At 39.5% G+C, this 18,067-nt stretch overlaps 1 protein-coding gene across 1 annotated transcript in view; it reads right to left on the reverse strand.

Annotated features, from left to right (window-relative positions):
* Positions 1–18,067, reverse strand: part of B3GALNT1 (beta-1,3-N-acetylgalactosaminyltransferase 1 (Globoside blood group)) — a 160,509-nt gene that overhangs the window by 30,803 nt on the left and 111,639 nt on the right. The window contains exons 8-10 of the mRNA XM_081570741.1: positions 16,458–16,557; positions 15,665–15,748; positions 14,769–14,943 (exon numbers count right to left, since the gene is read on the reverse strand). The gene's annotated coding sequence lies outside the window, so the exon portion shown is untranslated. The remainder of the gene's footprint in view (positions 1–14,768; positions 14,944–15,664; positions 15,749–16,457; positions 16,558–18,067) is intronic.

Genomic DNA, 18,067 nt, shown 5'->3' on the forward strand with positions numbered 1-18,067 from the left:
GTGATTGCTGCCTGCTGGTGCCTTTATCAAAGCCATTCTTCACTTCACGTTGGCTGACAGTTCACCTCACCAAGTAAAGGAAGTCCACTAGTAACAAAACTAAAAAGGCTCCATTGCAAATAAAGTAATATATGGGGAAAAAAATCAACCTCTGTATTTGGAAGGATGCTTTAGGACACTCATACTGTATCTTACAAATTCTGTATTTTTATTTGTGAAAAGTTATATTCCAATTCCTGTTTTTAAAATGTTTTGAATGTCCCATAAATAATGAGTGGGTATATGTGTTCATAGATGGCGAAACCTCCCCAGGATGTGGAACAGAGCCATGGACAGCAGACTGGGGAGGAAGAAATCCTCCCAAGTGAAATAAGTGAGAAGAAAAGTTCCAAAACCTTCAAAAGATTATTTCCTTCAAGGTAGTTTCCTATTTCTTTGTGTAGCATTTATTCAGCTTGTGATTCAGTTATCTATTGCATCCCATTAGATGGGGAAACAGTGGAAACAGTGGCTGACTTTATTTTTTTGGGCTCCCAAATCACTGCAGATGGTGATTGCAGCCATGAAATTAAAAGACACTTACTCCTTGGAAGGAAAGTTATGACCAACCTGGATAGCATATTAAAAAGCAGAGACATTACTTTGCCAACAAAGGTCTGTCTAGTCAAGGCTATGGTTTTTCCAGTGGTCACATATGGATGTGAAAGTTGGACTATAAAGAAAGCTGAGCACCGAAGAATTGATGCTTTTGAACTGTGGTGTTGGAGAAGACTCTTGAGAGTCCCTTGGACTGCAAGGAGATCAGTCCTGGGTGTTCACTGGAAGGACTGATGTTGAAGCTGAAACTCCAATACTTCGGCCACCTGGTGCAAAGAGCTGACTCATTTGAAAAGACCCTGATGCTGGGAAAGATTGAAGGCGGGAGGAGAAGGGGACGGCAGAAGATGAGATGGTTAGATGGCATCATCGACTCGATGGACATGAGTTTGGGTAAACTCTGGGAGTTGGTGATGGACAGGGAGGCCTGGCATGCTGCGGTTCATGGGGTTGCAAAAAGTCAGACACGACTGAGCAACTGAACTGAACTGATTGCATCCCATATACTGAAAATATCCATTTAATATTCCTCAAAATTCTTAGGGTTGGTTGATTGACTCCTCTGTGGTTTTATCTGGATTTACTCAGGTAGTTATGTTCAGGAGTCAGCAAAAGTTTCTGCAAAGGGTGGTAGATTGTGCACATTTTAGCTTTTGTTTCTGTCTCATTGGCCTTCCCTGGTGGACCAGACAGTAAAGAGTCTGCCCACAAAGTGGGAGACCTGGGTTCAATCCCTGGGTCTGGAAGATTCCCTGGAGAAACAAGTGGCAACCCACTCCAGTATTCTCGCCTGGGAAACCCCATGGACAGAGGAGCCTGGCAGACTACAGTCCATGGTGTCTGCAAAGAGTTGGACACAACTAAACAACTTTCACTTCACTTCACATTCTTCTGTTATTTATTAATTGTTTTACAAGCCTTTAAAAAGCAAAAGTTATTCTTAGCTCAAGGGCCCTACATAGAAACAGGCTGAGGGACATGTTTGTATTAGTAGTTTGCCAACCCCTGAACTGGAGAGTCAGCTAAGCTGAAAGTCCAAGGTGGCTTCAGTATGTGTCTGGCAGTTGGTGATGCCATCCACTGCTGGCCATGATTCTTCTGGAGAATCTTCAGGGCTTCTCATCTTCCATGTGCTCCATTCTCAGTCTGTGGACAGCACCCAAGAGAGTGAAGGTGGAAGCGGTCAGAGTTAAGGCATAGCTTGGGAGTCACACAGGGTCACATATGCCACATTCTGTAGATCAGAAGAGACCATGAGGCCAACCCAGATTGAAGGGATGGGCTACTAGATTCCCTGTCAGCAGGAGCAGCTGTGGATATTGTGGCCACAGCTAGCTAAACTAAGTGGAAGATTTCTGCTGTCCGCACCACCCTGGAAGATGGAAGGCTGATGCTGACACCTTGACATTAGATTGACTCTCAGAGTCTTATTCAGATAGCTTCAGATTGAGTCATAAAACTGTGGATTTATGACCTCCGATGGCAACTACTGCTCTTAAACTCCTGTTTGCCCTTATCACCCCAGCCTGTTTTGAATTCTGTGAGCACTCACTCATTTTCCCTTGTACCAGTTTACAGGTGTCTCTGCTAGGAGATACCAGCTCCATGAGGGAAGGACCACACCCCACCATTCTGCCTAACTGTGACATATCTTCAATAGATAGGTACGGAATTTAATTAAATAACCTAACTGAGGTTTAACATCAAGTTATTTGCTTACTTCGCAAAAGCAAAACTAATTTAAGAGTCTTGCACTGCCTCCAAATTCTGAAAGAACATCATGTATCAAAGAGTCACGTTTCACACCCGAATACTGTCTAATCAGATAGTTAAACTTCCTAACAGTTTTTCAAACATATAATCAAATGTTAGGAAGCAGTATGCTTAATGACAAGTTTTAACTAGCAACCACCTTTAAGGACATATTACATTTTAACTCTAAATATGTCTGCAGATGAAATCAAAAAGTAACAGCAGTTTATAATACATAGGCTGTGTATGTTCAAAAGCAGAACTAACTCTGGAGAGGGTATCTAATCTGCAGTAAATGCTGCTACTAATTACTCAGTTGAATTTTGTAATATGTGTTTTCTCCAAGATCTCATTGTAACTTCACTTGTCTTCTCCCACTTGATGGAAAGCTTTGACAATTTATTATGTTTAGAAGCAGCTGGGGTGTATTTCTAATTGATGATTTGTTCTCCGATATTTCTTACTTGACTGTCCACATTTTTCATTCTCTTTGGCATTTTCCTCAGTGTCTCCTGTCTTACTGAACTAGATGGATGGTGCTGCTTTTGTGCAAATGCAGGCAGTTTGCACTCCCCTGCTGCTTCTTTCCATCAGAACACAGATACGTACAGGACTGATGCTAGATAACATGTCTATGGCACTTAAACATGAACAAAGTATATTCACATATACTCTGTCAGTTGATTATTAATACATCAGTCCTGTGGGATGATGCTACCACCACCTCATTTGGCAGGTAGGGAGACTGGTGAACAAATATTCTAGAATATTTCAAATTGAATGTGTTCAAGTCAACCTCAGTACCTTCCCATAAAACCTGTTTATTCTCCTAGATTCCAAATTAGGTTAAAGCAGCCTCATTTACCAGTCTTCCAAGTTTGATCCTTAATTCTTCCCTCTTCATTACTCCACATCAACAGTCACCAAGACCCTGTGGATTCTGTTTCTTTCTGAGACCTGACCTTTTGATCCTTCCCCTGCTTCCCAGAAAACCTCATTTTTCACCTGGGTTTGTGTTAGAGCTTTCTGTCTGTTCCTCTGACTTCCGAGTTGCCCATCCAATCCTTCTCATTGCTATGAGGACTGTCTTCCTTAAACTCACATCTTCCCATGCACTTCGGGCTTTAAATGGTTCAGTGGCTCCCCACAGGGCAGTCTAAAGGGTTACAAAGCTCTTTAGTCTGGCTCAGTTGGGAAACTCCTGCTGTTCTGGTTCCTGCTCTCAGTCCATTTTCATGCACCCGTCTTTGTACCCACTTCCCCATCAGAATGCACTTTCACTTCCTGATTCCCTGCACCCCAGAGCCACACCACCTGACTCACCCAAGGCTCACAACTTCTATAGTAGTACTTCTCAAATCTAACACCAGCGAGAGTCTACGACTGTGCCATCTAATAGAACTATTTGTTGTGGTTGTTCAGTCACTCAGTCATGTTGGACTTTTGCAACCCCATGGACTGCAGCACACCAAGCTTCCCTGTCCTTCACTGTCTCCTGGAGTTACTCAAACTCATGAACATTGAGTTGATGATGCCATCAACCATTTCATCCTCTGTCGAACTATCTGTGATGATAAAAATGCTCTCTGCTTTCCAGTACCATAGACACTAATCATTTGTAACTACTGAGCCATGCAATGTAGCTAATGATACTGAGGAACTGGATTTTTAATTTTACTTAAATTTAAGTAGCCACCATATTGAATAATACCGTTCTTTATGAATCCCTACCATATTGAATAATTCAGATCTATATGAGTCCCTTTTCATCTTTTAAAACTCAGTTCAAACATGGTTCAGCCTAAAGACCAGCTACATAATTTGTGGAGCTCAGTGCAAAATGAAATACAGGACCGTTTGTAAAAAAAATTAAGAATTTCAAAACAGTAACAGCAGAACATTATATAAAACACAGTGCCCTTCTAAGTGCAGGGCCCTGTGTAATTATGCAGTTTCCACACCCATGCAAATAGCCCTGTTTAAACCTGTAGAAAAACTCACAAAGTATATGAGGAAGTAATTTACAGAAGAGGAAATCTACAAGGCCAGTAAATATCTGAAAAGATGTACATTTTCCTAGGAATCAGGAAAATGCAAATTAAAGCCACAATGAGATACAATTTTATCCCTACTTATTGTCAGAAATTTGAAAGTCCAGTAATATCAAGTTGTCAGGATGTAATCACTGCTGATGATTATATAAATCACTTCTCTAGTAAAACTGAAAATGTTCATATCCTGTAATCCAGTGGTTCTACTCTTAGGTGTCCTCCCTGGAGAAACTTGCCTGTGTGCATGAGAAGGTGTGTAGAACAATGTTTATGATAGCTTTCTTTTAACTGAACGGCATCTAAAGCAAACTAATATGCACAAATGGGAGGAATGATAAATAAATGCAGCATGCTTTAGGAATAATTTCATGTAGTAATTTAAAATCAATGAATTGGAGCTATATTTCTCAGTTTGGATAAATTTAAAATATATAATGTTGAACAGAGAAAGCAAGTTCCAGAAAGGTGTTATTTATGGATATGTTTTACAAATGTGAAAATCGTAGTTATAATTGTTTGAAAATATATATAAGTATTATAAATATTTATCATATATAATAAAACATACAAAACCAAACACAGGACTGATTACCTCTAATGAGGGGTAAGGGGTCAGAGACTAGGGTGGCAGAGGGCAATTCATTGAATCTACAGTGATTTATTTCTTAAAAATCAATGTCTTAAATGCACACAAAGAAAATAATGCAGTTAGTATTAGAAAGCATGAATGAATTGCTATCTGACATAAGAAAGAGAAAACTCCATGAAATACGATTCAAAATTAAGAAACAATAAAAGGTACATAAATGCATTTATATATAAGTTTGAAAAAACACTTTTCACGAGGAAAAACTATAAGCAAGTGAAAACTCCTACTGCTGCTGCTGCTAAGTAGCTTCAGTCGTGTCTGACTTTGTGCAACCTCATAGACGGCAGCCCACCAGGGTCCTCCATCCATGGGACCCTCCAGGCAAGACTACTGGAGTGGGTTGCCATTGCCTTCTCCAAAAACTCCTGACAATTTGGAGAAAATATTTGTAATGTCTATCATTAAAGAGCAAATATTTTCCCCAAATGTATTTTCAATTTGTATATGTGCTGGTGAAGTGAGCACAGTTTTAAACATTTTCAAACGTATAGCAAATTTGAAAGACTTTTGTGGAGAACACGTACCACCTAGATTCTGCCATCAACGTTTACTATACTTGGTTTATCATTTATATAATTTCTCTCTATCCATCTGTCAATCCATATGAATTTTTGTGCATTTCAAAATAAACTGAAAACATCAGTATATAGATGTACATATATTCAGTTCAGTCGCTCAGTCGTGTCTGACTCTTTGCGACCCCATGAACTGCAGCACGCCAGGCCTCCCTGTCCATCACCAACTCCCAGAGTTTACCCAAACCCATGTCCATTGAGTCGGTGATGCCATCCAACCATCCCATCCTCTGTCCCCTTTTCCTCCTGCCCCCAATCCTTCCCAGCATTAGGGTCTTTTCCAATGAGTCAACTCTTCGCATGAGGTGGCCAAAATATTGGAGTTTCAGCTTCAACATCAGTCCTTCCAATGAACACCCAGGATTGATCTTTAGGATGGACTGGTTGGATCTCCTTGCAGTCCAAGGGACTCTCAAGAGTCTTCTCCAACACCACAGTTCAAAAGCATCAATTCTTCAGCACTCAGCTTTCTTCACCATCCAACTCTCACATCCAAACATGACCACTGGAAAAACCATAGCCTTGACTAGACGGACCTTTGTTGGCAAAGTAATGTCTCTGCTTTTAAATATGCTATCTAAGTTGGTCATAACCTTCCTTCCAAGGAGTAAGTGTCTTTTAATTTCATAACTACAATCACCATCTGCAGTGATTTTGGAGCCCCAAAAAATAAAGTCTGACACTGTTTGCACTGTTTCCCCATCTATTTCCCATGAAGTGATGGGACCAGATGCCATGATCTTAGTTTTCTGAATGTTGAGCTTTAAGCCAACTTTTTCGCTCTCCTCTTTCACTTTCATCAAGAAGCTCTTTAGTTCTTCTTCGCTTTCTGCCATAAGGGTGGTGTCATCTGCATATCTGAGATTATTGATATTTCTCCCAGAAATCTTGATTCCAGCTTGTACTTCATCCAGCTCAGCATTTCTCATGATGTACTCTGCATATAAGTTAAATAAGCAGGGTGACAATATACAGCCTTGACGTACTCCTTTTCCTATTTGGAACCAGTCTGTTGTTCCATGTCCAGTTCTAACTGTTGCTTCCTGACCTGCATACAGGTTTCTCAAGAGACAGATCAGATGGTCTGGTATTCCCATCTCTTTCAGAATTTTCCACAGTTTATTGTGATCCACACAGTCAAAGGCTTTGGCATAGTCAATAAAGCAGAAATAGATGTTTTTCTGGAACTCTCTTGCTTTTTCGATGATCCAATGGATGCTGGCAATTTGATCGCTGGTTCCCCTGCCTTTTTTAAAACCAGCTTGAACATCTGGAAGTTCATGGTTCACGTATTGCTGAAGCCTGGCTTGGAGAATTTTGAGCATTACTTTACTAGCATGTGAGATGAGTGCAATTGTGCGGTAGTTTGAGCATTCTTTGGCATTGCCTTTCTTTGGGATTGGAATGAAAACTGACCTTTTCCAGTCCTGTGGCCACTGATGAGTTTTCCAGATTTGCTGGCATATTGAGTGCAGCACTTTCACGGCATCATCTTTCAGGATTTGAAATAGCTCAACTGGAATTCCATCACCTCCACTAGCTTTGTTTGTAATAATGCTTTCTAAGGCCCACTTGACTTCACATTCCAGGATGTCTGGCTCCAGGTGAGTGATCACACCATCGTGATTATCTGGGTTGTGAAGATCTTTTTTGTACAGTTCTTCTGTGTATTCTTGCTACCTCTTCTTATTATCTTCTACATATATTACTAACAATTCTATTAAGTATATATACAAAAGAATCGAAAGCAAGGATTTGAACAGATATTAGTTAACTAATGTTCATAGCAGCATTATTCACAATAGATGAAAGATGGAAACAACCCCAGTGTCTATCAATGGATGCATAAATAAGCAAAGTGAGGTATATGCATGCTATGGAATATGATTCAGCCGTAGAAAGGAATGAAGTTCTAATACATGCTGCAGCATGGCAGAACCTTTAGGATATACTGTTAAGTGAAATAGACCAGACACAGATGTACCTATGCTTTAAGCTTCCACTTGCATGGAATATGTATCTAAAATGCTATCTAAATACGTATCTAAAATACTCCCATCCGAAGAGACAAAAGGTAGAACAGAGGTTACCAGGGATGAGGGAAAGAAAGAGTGAGGAGTTATTATTTAACAAGTATAGGGCTTCAGCTTTGTTCTGTAGATGGACAGTGGCGATGATTGCACAATAGTGTGAACATACTTAATGCCACTGAACGTACACTTAAAAGTGGTTAAAAAGATAAAACATGTATATTTTGCCACAAAAAAAAAGTCTTTAAAAGTAAAAAATAAGTTAAAAAAAAAGAAAGAAATGCTAATGAAAACAACACTGAGATGCAATTTCTCACCCGTTAGATTGACAGAAGTCTGAGTTTGATCCTATGAAGCTGTGAGGAAACAAGCTTTCTTATTGCTAGTGGCAAGGCAAAAAAAAAAACGTAGTATAACCACTCTGGTGGCAAGTTTGGCAATGTCTTGAAAAATAACACGAGCATTTACTCTTTGACCAAACATTCACTCACCTTCAGGAATATCTCCTGAAGATATCCTTGCAAAAATATGAAATTGTTATAACTTAAACATTTTTGAAGTAGGCATAGTGCTAATTATGGTGGCATTATTTGCTATAGTAGGAAAAAAAAAAAACCCTAAGAACTAGAAACAATCCAAATGTTCAGTGATAGGGAAGTGGTTTAGTAAACTCTGGGGCATCCAAATAGTGAAGAACCATACAACCATAAAAAGGAATGAGGAGGACCTGCATGTATTGGTATAGAACTATCGCTAGGTGATTGTTAAGTGAGATAAAGCAAGATATTGGACAGTGGTTATCTTATGCTACCTTTTGTGTGAGAAATGGTGGAAAAGAAACATGTTTGTTATATTTTTCAAGAAATAACAATGAGTGTATGTCAAAAACTAATAAAAATGGTTTCCTAGATTGTGAAAGAGGGTGCAGGATGAAGGGGCAAGGAGAATAGAAAAAGTTCTGTGGGTGCATTTTGTGGCTTGAGAACCATATAAAGTGAAAGTGAAAGTTGCTCAGTCCTGTCAGACTCTTTGAGACCCCATGTCCATGGAATTCTCCAGGCCAGAATACTGGAGTGGATAGCCTTTCCCTTCTCCAGGGGATTTTCCCAACCCAGGGATTGAACCCAGGTCTCCCACATTGCAGGAGGATTCTTTACCAGCTGTTTATATAATTCAAAGATGGGGGGAAAAATCCCTAACAAATTGGAAACAAATTGGAAACAAGTGAACCTAACCATATATCAATTTTGGCCATAGCTGCATAGAGAAAATAATCCCTTATTTAAAATGTAGGACTTCCCTGGTGGTCCAGTGGTACCATGTTCCTATTGTAACACAAACAGCGAACAGTGACATGATGTAAGAAAAAAAAAAAGAACTCAAGTAAATACTTGTGTTAATGCTATTAGAAACTGAGATTTGCACAGTAAAAGAGATACAAGTGTAAAACTTTAAAAGTTAAGTGAAAACAAAGTAATGACTGCAGTGGATCAAAATGTCAAATATAAATAAATCTGAGTTCATGATAATGCCTTAAAAATGCACTAGTTATTTTAATCACCATAGTCTTTTACCTCCCTAAGGAAGCAATTTTTGTGGTTAAACTCTTCCTACTTACTTAATTTAAACCTCTACTTCCTTATGGCTTAGTTTTGAATACAAATAAACAAAAGAAAAAATTTAAATGTATTTTCCATTACAAAAGTTAAAAAACAAAACCACACTGGTTACCTAATGCCATTTGTAGCAGCATGAATCTATTTACAAAACAGAAGTACAGTTACAGATGTAGAAAACAAACATATGGTTACCAGGGGATAAGGGGGGAGGGATAAATTGGGAGATTGGGATTGATATATACACATTACTATATATATAAGATACATAACTAACACATATAGTTATCTGTTTTCCCTGTATATAGCACAGGGAATTCTACTCAATACTCTGTAGTGGCCTATATGGAAAAAGAATCTTAAAAAAAAAAAAAGAGTGGATTCACTCTACTGATTCACTTTGCTGCACAGCTAAAATACAACATTGTAAATCAATTATACTCCAATAAAACACACACACACACCGGTTACCATTGGAACTTACTAGAGTACTAAGTCACTATTCTAAACATTGATGAATAAAGGGAAAAACATCAAGGATCCTACCTTTCTTATATAAACATAATAATTAATGAGGAAAAGTCATTTTTTGTACTTGAATTTCAGCTAATGAACATAGAAGCAATGGTAGAATACCCCACCACCATTCTGCAGCCTCTAATGAAATAAAGGGGAGCTTCTCAAGTGGTGCTAGTCATAAAGAACTCGCCTACCAATGCAGGAGACGTAAGAGACACGGCTTTGATCCCTGAGTGGGGAAGATCCCCTGGAGAAAGGCATGGCAACCCACTCCACTATGCTTGCCTGGAGAATCTCATGGACAGAAGAGGGTCACAAAGAGTCGGGTACGACTGAAGTGCCTTAGCAGCAGAAGGAAGCTAGCACCTAAGGCTACCAAAACTATTAGGTAAAATGTTGATAGGGAACTTTAAAATGGAGAAAAGTGGCTAATATCACTAAAACCTGATGATCACCTTTAGCAGCAATAAAACTGGAAAAGCTGGTAATGTGTGCCTCATGGTAAAATGTAATGTGAAGAACATAACACCATTAGTGAAGTATTCTTGGATAAAAATCTAATCATGCTTCTAGATGTAAGTCAATTTTATAGTCTTAATTAGGAATATAGGGGATAGAGGAACAACGAAAGCAGCAATAGGAAGAAAATCAATAGCCTAAAATCCATCAGTAAAAATGGAAGAATGTAAATGAATAAACTAAAATTTCAAGTCCAAACCTGGATAGAGAATAGTAATAAAACAAAGGAAAGCAGGGAGAAAAAACAAAAAAAGCAAGGAGAAGAAAATAATAAAGATTAAAAAGCAGAGAAATTAATTATTAGACTAGGATAAATAAAAGAATTTATAAATAAATCTTTGGGAAAAATAACATAAGTCGTTCTGTGAAAAAAAAAAATTAAACCATCAACTAATCTAATCATGATAAAAGGGAGAAAATATACAAAACAAGAAATGACAAGATACAAGCTCTGAAACACAAGAAAATGTTAAACATTTAAGAGACTACCTTGCACAACTTCAAGCACATGCACTTGAAAACTTGGTTGAAATAAGTAACTCCATAGAAAAATTAAAATTTCCAAAAATTTCCCTAATAAGGATGAAGCTTAAAGAAATCAGTTTTCATAGAAGAAATACATGCCCTATATGCCCATCTATATAAAACTAGTTGAATAAAGGATGATACATCCAAATAATGGACTACTATGCAGCAAAAATCTCTATGTACTGATCTGGAGTGTTTTCAAGGAATATTGTGATAATAAAACATTGTTGCATTAAAAGGAGGGAAATAAGACTACATATCTGCATCCTGTTCTGTGTGTGTGCACAGTCGTGTCCAACTCTTTGCAACCCCATGTACTAGAGCCCGCCAGGCTCCTCTGTTGTGGGATTTCCCAGGCAAGAATACTGGAGTGGGTTGCCATTTCTTCCTCCAGAGGATCTTCCTGACCCAGGGATTGAACCTGCATCTCCTACGTCTCCCATACTGGCAGGCAGATTCTTTACCACTAGTGCCACCTGGGAGGCCCTAAACTACATATATATTTGCTTATTGTTTAAAAAATTATGTGAAAAGGATAAAGTAGGAACTAACAAAAATGTTGAAGATGAAATGGAACTTCTCTGAGCTTATCTCTTTGTAGTTTTTACTTTTGAACCATGTAAAATTTTGCATATTAAATGAACAAAAATTTAAAAAGCAAACTCTAATATTGGAAACAAGGAGCCACAAATTAACCCACCTAATGAAACTATCAAACTGATACTATGGGCACTCAAAAAATAATTAATTCAACTGAATTGAGCACAGTACTCCCTTAATAAAATTTATTCTAAATACCAAATGAATTGCAAAGAAATACTGATCTTTTCTTCTTTTTTTTAATAATGATATCAGTGAAGAAATTCTGAAGGTATTTTGTATGTATTATAGATTAGAAGAAATTGTTGGAAACCAGGATCTTTCTCACTGTGGGAGAAAGGAGATGCCAGTTGGAATAGGAAAAGATTATGGAAGAATCATTTTTTTAATTTCATCTGATTTACATTGAAAGTATTGGTATTAACTCATGGTTTAATATTTTCTAGCTCTGAAATTTCTATTTTCTAGTCTCCTGAAAAAGCCTAGGAGTGGTAATATTCTGACAACAATGGGCATACCTAGTATGCGGATGCTGGTTTCTAAATATTGTCCTCCACTGGAAGGAACTCGGGTTCCTTGGAGAAATGGCTGAATATGAAAAGTGCACTGTTTGGAACATGAAAAGTGCACAGTGAACTGGAGAATCTTGTGCATAAAATTGGGAAAGTTTTCGTAATTAATGGGGACATGTCAAAGGGTATAGCAGCTAGCTTAGAATTGTTCCCGCTGGCCAAGTTTGTGGTAAGTATACCATCAAAAAGAATAACGATGGTAATAGTTATATTATCTTGAGTTAAAAAAGAACCCACGAGTCCATAGCTACTCAAAAAACTAAATATAGAACTACCATATGATCCAGCAATGCCACCCCTGGGTATATATCTGACAAAAACAAAAACACTAATTCAAAAAAATACATGTACCCCAGTGTTCATAGAAGTATTATTTACAATTGCCAAGATATGGAAGCAATCTGAATGTCCATCAACAGATGACTGGATAAAGAAGATGTGAGATATATATATATATATATATAATCATATATTCTATGACTATGGAATACTATTCAACCATAAAAGAGAATTTATGCCATTTGCAGTAGCATGATGGACTTGGATATATCTTTCCTTTTCTCCTTTGCCTGTTACTCCAGGTATCTCTTGATGTGAACCATGAACTTCCAGATGTTCAAGCTGGTTTTAGAAAAGGCAGAGGAACCAGAGATCAAATTGCCAACATCCATTGGATCATTGAAAAAGCAAGAGCGTGCCAGAAAAACAACTATTTCTGCTTTATTGACTATGCCAAAGCCTTTGACTGTGTGGATCACAAGAAACTGTGGAAAATTCTGAAAGAGATGGGAATACCAGACCACCTTATCTGCCTCCTGAGAAATCTGTATGCAGATCAAGAAGCAACAGTTAGAATTGGACATGGAACAACAGACTGGTTCCAAATAGGAAAAGGAGTATGTCAAGGCTGTATATTGTCACCCTGCTTATTTAATTTATATGCAGAGTACATCATGTACTCTGGATGCCCGGCTGGATGAAGCACAAGCTGGAATCAAGATTGCCAGGAGAAATATCAATAACCTCAGATATGCAGATGACACCACCCTTATGGCAGAAAGTGAAGAACTAAAGAGCCTCTTGATGAAAGTGAAAGAGGAGAGTGAAAAAGTTGGCTTAAAGCTCAACATTCAGAAATCTAAGATCATGGTATCCAGTCGCATTACTTCATGGTGAATAGATAGGGAAAAAATGGAAAAATGAGAGACTATATTTTTGGGGCTCCAAAATCATTGCAGATGGTGACTGCAGCCATGAAATTAAAAAAGACATCTGTGCCTTTGAAGAAAAGCTATGACCAAGCTAGACAGCATATTAAAAAGCAGAGACATTACTTTGCCAACAAAGATCTGTCTAGTCAAAGCTATGGTTTTTCCAGTAGTCATGTACAGATGTAAAAGTTGCACCATAAGGAAAGCTGAGAGCTGAAGAATTAATGCTTTTGAACTGTGGTGTTGGAGAAGACTCTTGAGAGTCCCTTGGACTGCAAGGAGATCATGCCAGTCAATCCTCAAGGAAATCAGTCCTGAATATTCATTGGAAGGACTGATGCTAAAGCTGAAGCTCCAATACTTTTCCCACCTGATGCTGGGAAAGATTGAAGGCAGGAGGAGAAGGGGACAACAGAAAATGAGATGGTTGGATGGCATCACTGACTTGATAGACATGAGTTTGAGCAACCTCCGGGAGTTGGTGATGGACAGGGAAGCCTGGCGTGGTACAGGCCGTGGGGTCGCAAATAGTTAGACACAACTGAGCGACTGAACTGAACTGAACTGATGGACTTGGAGGGCATTATGCTAAGTAAAATAAGTCAGACAGAGAAAGACAAATACTGTAAGATATCACTTATATGTGAAATCTAAAAAAATGCAATAACTTAGTGAATATAACAGAAAAGAAGCAGACTCACAGAGAGAACAAACTAATGCTTACCAGTAGGGAGAAGGAAGCAGGGAGGGGCAATAAAGGGATAGGGGAATAAGTACAAACTGTTAGGTATAAAATAAACTACAAGGATATATTGTACAACATGGAGAATATAGCCAATATTTTATATATATAAATGGATTATAACCTCTAAAAATTGTGAATAACTGTATTAGACACCAGTAACATATTGTACAGCAACTATACTTGAGTAAAATAAAATAAAAGAGAACATGAATAATGGTAATGATTCTGTTGAATCAGAAAATAACCCAATAGTTCATAGTGACACTTAAAAATGGTGGTGGAGATGAGCTTTCTTCTTTCAAAGGCTGCTAACTAGTAAATGTAAAAAGACAATATTGAGTCAGAAAAATTACCATTTTTGCCACCAACATTGTAATAATTTAGGCAAGGATCATAAATTTAGATGCTGAAATTATTGAATGAAAGATTTTCAAGGATTATTGAGCAACAGGTATTCACACATTGTCATATATCATCCCACAGTTTCCTATTAATTATAATATCACACACACACACACACACACACACACACACACACACACACACACACACACACACACACACACACACACACCCTGAAATGTGTCGAGATTAGTACCCTGATCTTTATAAACCTTCAGTAGCCCAGAAATGGGAGGAACTCTTATGAGATCTTCAACAGTAATTTTCATTGAAATAAGAGACTTCCGTTTTTATCTTTGGGCATGTTGTTTTGGAACGCTCCTACTTCTAGACACAAAAATATTGTTCCTGCGGTAAACTGAGGCTATCGGAATAGAGATGCTGAGAAGCTAAAGCAAGTACCTTATTTCATAATGTGAATCCACTGTGTCTTGCTGCAAAGCAGTATTTTAGCAAAGCCAAGGTCCTGCAGAAGTGTGTCTTCCATCAGAGAAAGGATTCTTTTCCATGTTTCGATTTAGCCTGTGCGCTGCTTGGTTATGGGCTTCTCTGGTAGCTCAGCTGGTAAAGAGTCCGCCTGCAATGCAAGACACCCCGGTTCAATCCCTGGGTCAGGAAGATCCCCCAGAGGAAGGCATGGCAACCCACTCCAGTATTCTTGCCTGGAGAATCCCCATGGACAAAGGAGCCTGGCAGTTACAGTCCATAGGGTCACAGAGTTGGTCACGACTGAGTGAATAAACACAGCACAGCACTGCTTGGCTGTTATCACTGGAGATATGTCTATATTCTTCTTAGTGGAGTAACGCACAGGGAAGCTGGAGCAGAACCCCCAAAGCTGCACGAGAGATACACACACCTGATCTTCCTCCAGGACTTCATGGAGGAAGCGACCTACACCGAATCCAGGATAGCACAGAGTAGATTGTGGATACACTCACTGAGATTCCATAACCCAGATTGTGCTGATACCAGCTGCTGTTGTGTTGTAATTTTCCTGAGGGCTGAGACAGGGTGGAGCTCAGGATAACCTGAGGGTTAGGGTGGGGATTCTTTTGAAGGGAAACAAAATTCCACTGTCAGTCTTCTGCCTGAAAAATGGAATGTGTACCCATTATTCTTTAGCTGTCTAAATATAGGTTTATATAGGTTTTATAATAGGTTCACAATTATAAACTACTGGGGTGTAAAATCTGAGGATGGAAGAGGGGCAGGAACTAGAGAGGAAGGAGAACTTTTTCCTTGGTCTGGGTCCTTGTTGAAAGTTGACATCAAGTTAGTTGGGAGCTGGGAATTACCATAGTCCAGAGGTTAGGACTTGGAGCTTTCATTGATGAGAGCTGGTTCAGATTCGATCCCTGATCCCAACAAACTGCGTGGTACTGCCAAAAAAAGAGGAAGAAAAGAAAGTTGGGAGCTCAACAGGGAGGCAGTCAAGGCAGAGCCCACTGGGGGAGGCATCTCTGAGAGAAGACACTTCTAAGAGCAGCTGGAAGAACATGACTACCTGTGCTAAACTTCCCTGACAGCCTGTTTCAGGTGTGCTGGGAAGATTAAGAGCAGCATATGCCCCAGCTAGGGGGAAAGCATTGCCTTTCCCCTGGGACCAAAGGGGAGCCAGCAGGGATACTGCCAGTTAATAAAGATATAAACAAATTTGCCAAAGGGTAGAGGTCATCAGGCATACATATTTTGTGTCTGTTAATTCATGGAGTATGTAGCCATTACTCAATGGTTGTGTCTCTTCCTTACAGTAGGTTCATAATCTCCTATCAGTAATTCTGAAATCCCAATAACTTTGAAGACTTAATATGTTTTTTTACAGGTTTGAAACAATCTCACTTGGTGGCAAAAGTTGACTAGAATTTATGTGAAATTATTTATACTGTTTATCTCACTTGATTTCTTAATATTTATGTGCTTTGTTGCAGAAAAATGGATGTGTTTGTTAGTAGGGCACTGCCCCAGAGTTCTCTCTGTATATTCCGTGGCAAGAGCCCTGTAAACCTGAAAACTGCTGAGTTCCAAACCCTGTCTGGCCACAACGGATAAGGATTTAGACTTAGATAAGGGATATGCAGCTTTATGAACCTTCATTTAAGCTGGAAGTTGGCCTCGGAGTCCTTGGGGAAGCAGAGCCTGTTTCGCTTGATCTTTAAATATAAACTCCATCCCACCTCCTGCTCCTGCTCTGAGATAAAAATGAAGGAGTCTTTGAGCCTAGAAAAGAAAACAACCATCTCAAAGGCCCTTGCTGAATCATCTAACTTCGGGGAAAACAAAACCGAACTTTAGGTCCTGCCCTGATGCTCCAGGCCTGTTGCATCTACCTGGGACTTATCACCCCCTGCCCAGAAACCTTCCATCCCCTGTTCAACTACAAATGCCATTTCAACTAAAGAATACCCAAAATGTCCCGCCTGACTAACGTTTCCCTTATCGTTTCCACAAACCTCCCTTTAAATATGAAGCCTCCCTGATCCCTCTCGAGCTCAGCCTGATCGTTAGGCCGACTGTCGCCCCTCCTTGCCTGAATAAAGGTAACCTACCTCTGTTGAGGTCATCTCTCCTTCTTTTCTGCCTCGGCCCGAACTATACCTTACAAAAAAACATTACTTCCCTAGTGGCTCAGACAGTAAAGCCTACCATGCGGGAGACCCAGGTTCAATCCCTGGGTTGGGAAGATCTCGTGGAGATGGAAATGGCAATCCACTCCAGTATTCTTGCCTGGAAAATCCCATGGACGGAAGAGCCTGGTAGGCTACAGTCCATGGGGTCGCAAAGAGTCGGGCACGACTGAGTGACTTCACTGTCTGTACAGGTTTAAACTATCTGAATGTGTTGCCAATAGTAAAACTCAGGCGGTTACACAAAAATGTCTCAATTTTTAGTGTCTGTTGGGGAGCTGGAAAGCTAGCAGTATTGAGTCTGAATTCTGACAGATCAGATAGTTGCTGGCACTGAATAGCAAGCTGCTTTGTTTAGATGGGAAGATTGTCTATTTGCCACAGTTTCCACCACTCTCAACTATCATATAGAAATAGGAGGGAATGGGGCAGGGCACAACCTTTAAAAGAATGACATAGCCATGACACACAAGATAAATGGTTAAGAGCTGTCAACTTAAAAAAGATGCACGATGTGAGAGTTGAGAGTTAAGTTTTATTGGGGGCAAAATGAGGACTGCAGCTGGGGAGACAGCACCTCAGCTAGCCCTAAATAAAACTTAATTTGCAATTCTCACATTTGTGCATCTTTTTAAAGTCAACAGTTATGGCGGCTGACAGTGACCCAGAGTGGACGTCCCTCCTTGGCCTGAACTGTATGAGGAACCAGCAGTGACTCCTTGTGCCCATCTTCCTCTTTGGGGAGTCCAGACAAACTTGGGTAAGTGTCTCCTTGTTCTCAGATCTCCTGTCTTGGTTGATGATCCTGAGTTTTATTTCGTGGCGGAGCAAGTTACCTGCCCCCTCTCAGTTGAAAGATACTGGAGCAGGGCAGTTGAAAGATACGGGGGTGTACCCACTCATCAACAAGACACTGAGTGGGACTCGGTTGAAAGATACCGAGGTTGCTTAGTTGTAGGAGTCAGAGTAGTCTGTGCTGAGTAGTTGGGTGAGAGGCTGATCTGATGCTTTCCCTCATCGGATTTCCCTAAAATTCCTCATCAGAATTCCCTCCTCAGATTTCCCTAAATTTCC

The sequence above is a fragment of the Giraffa tippelskirchi genome, chromosome 2 (assembly GCF_054371585.1).
Source record: "Giraffa tippelskirchi isolate mGirTip1 chromosome 2, T2T-mGirTip1v1.2.pri, whole genome shotgun sequence".
Lineage (NCBI taxonomy): Eukaryota > Metazoa > Chordata > Mammalia > Artiodactyla > Giraffidae > Giraffa > Giraffa tippelskirchi.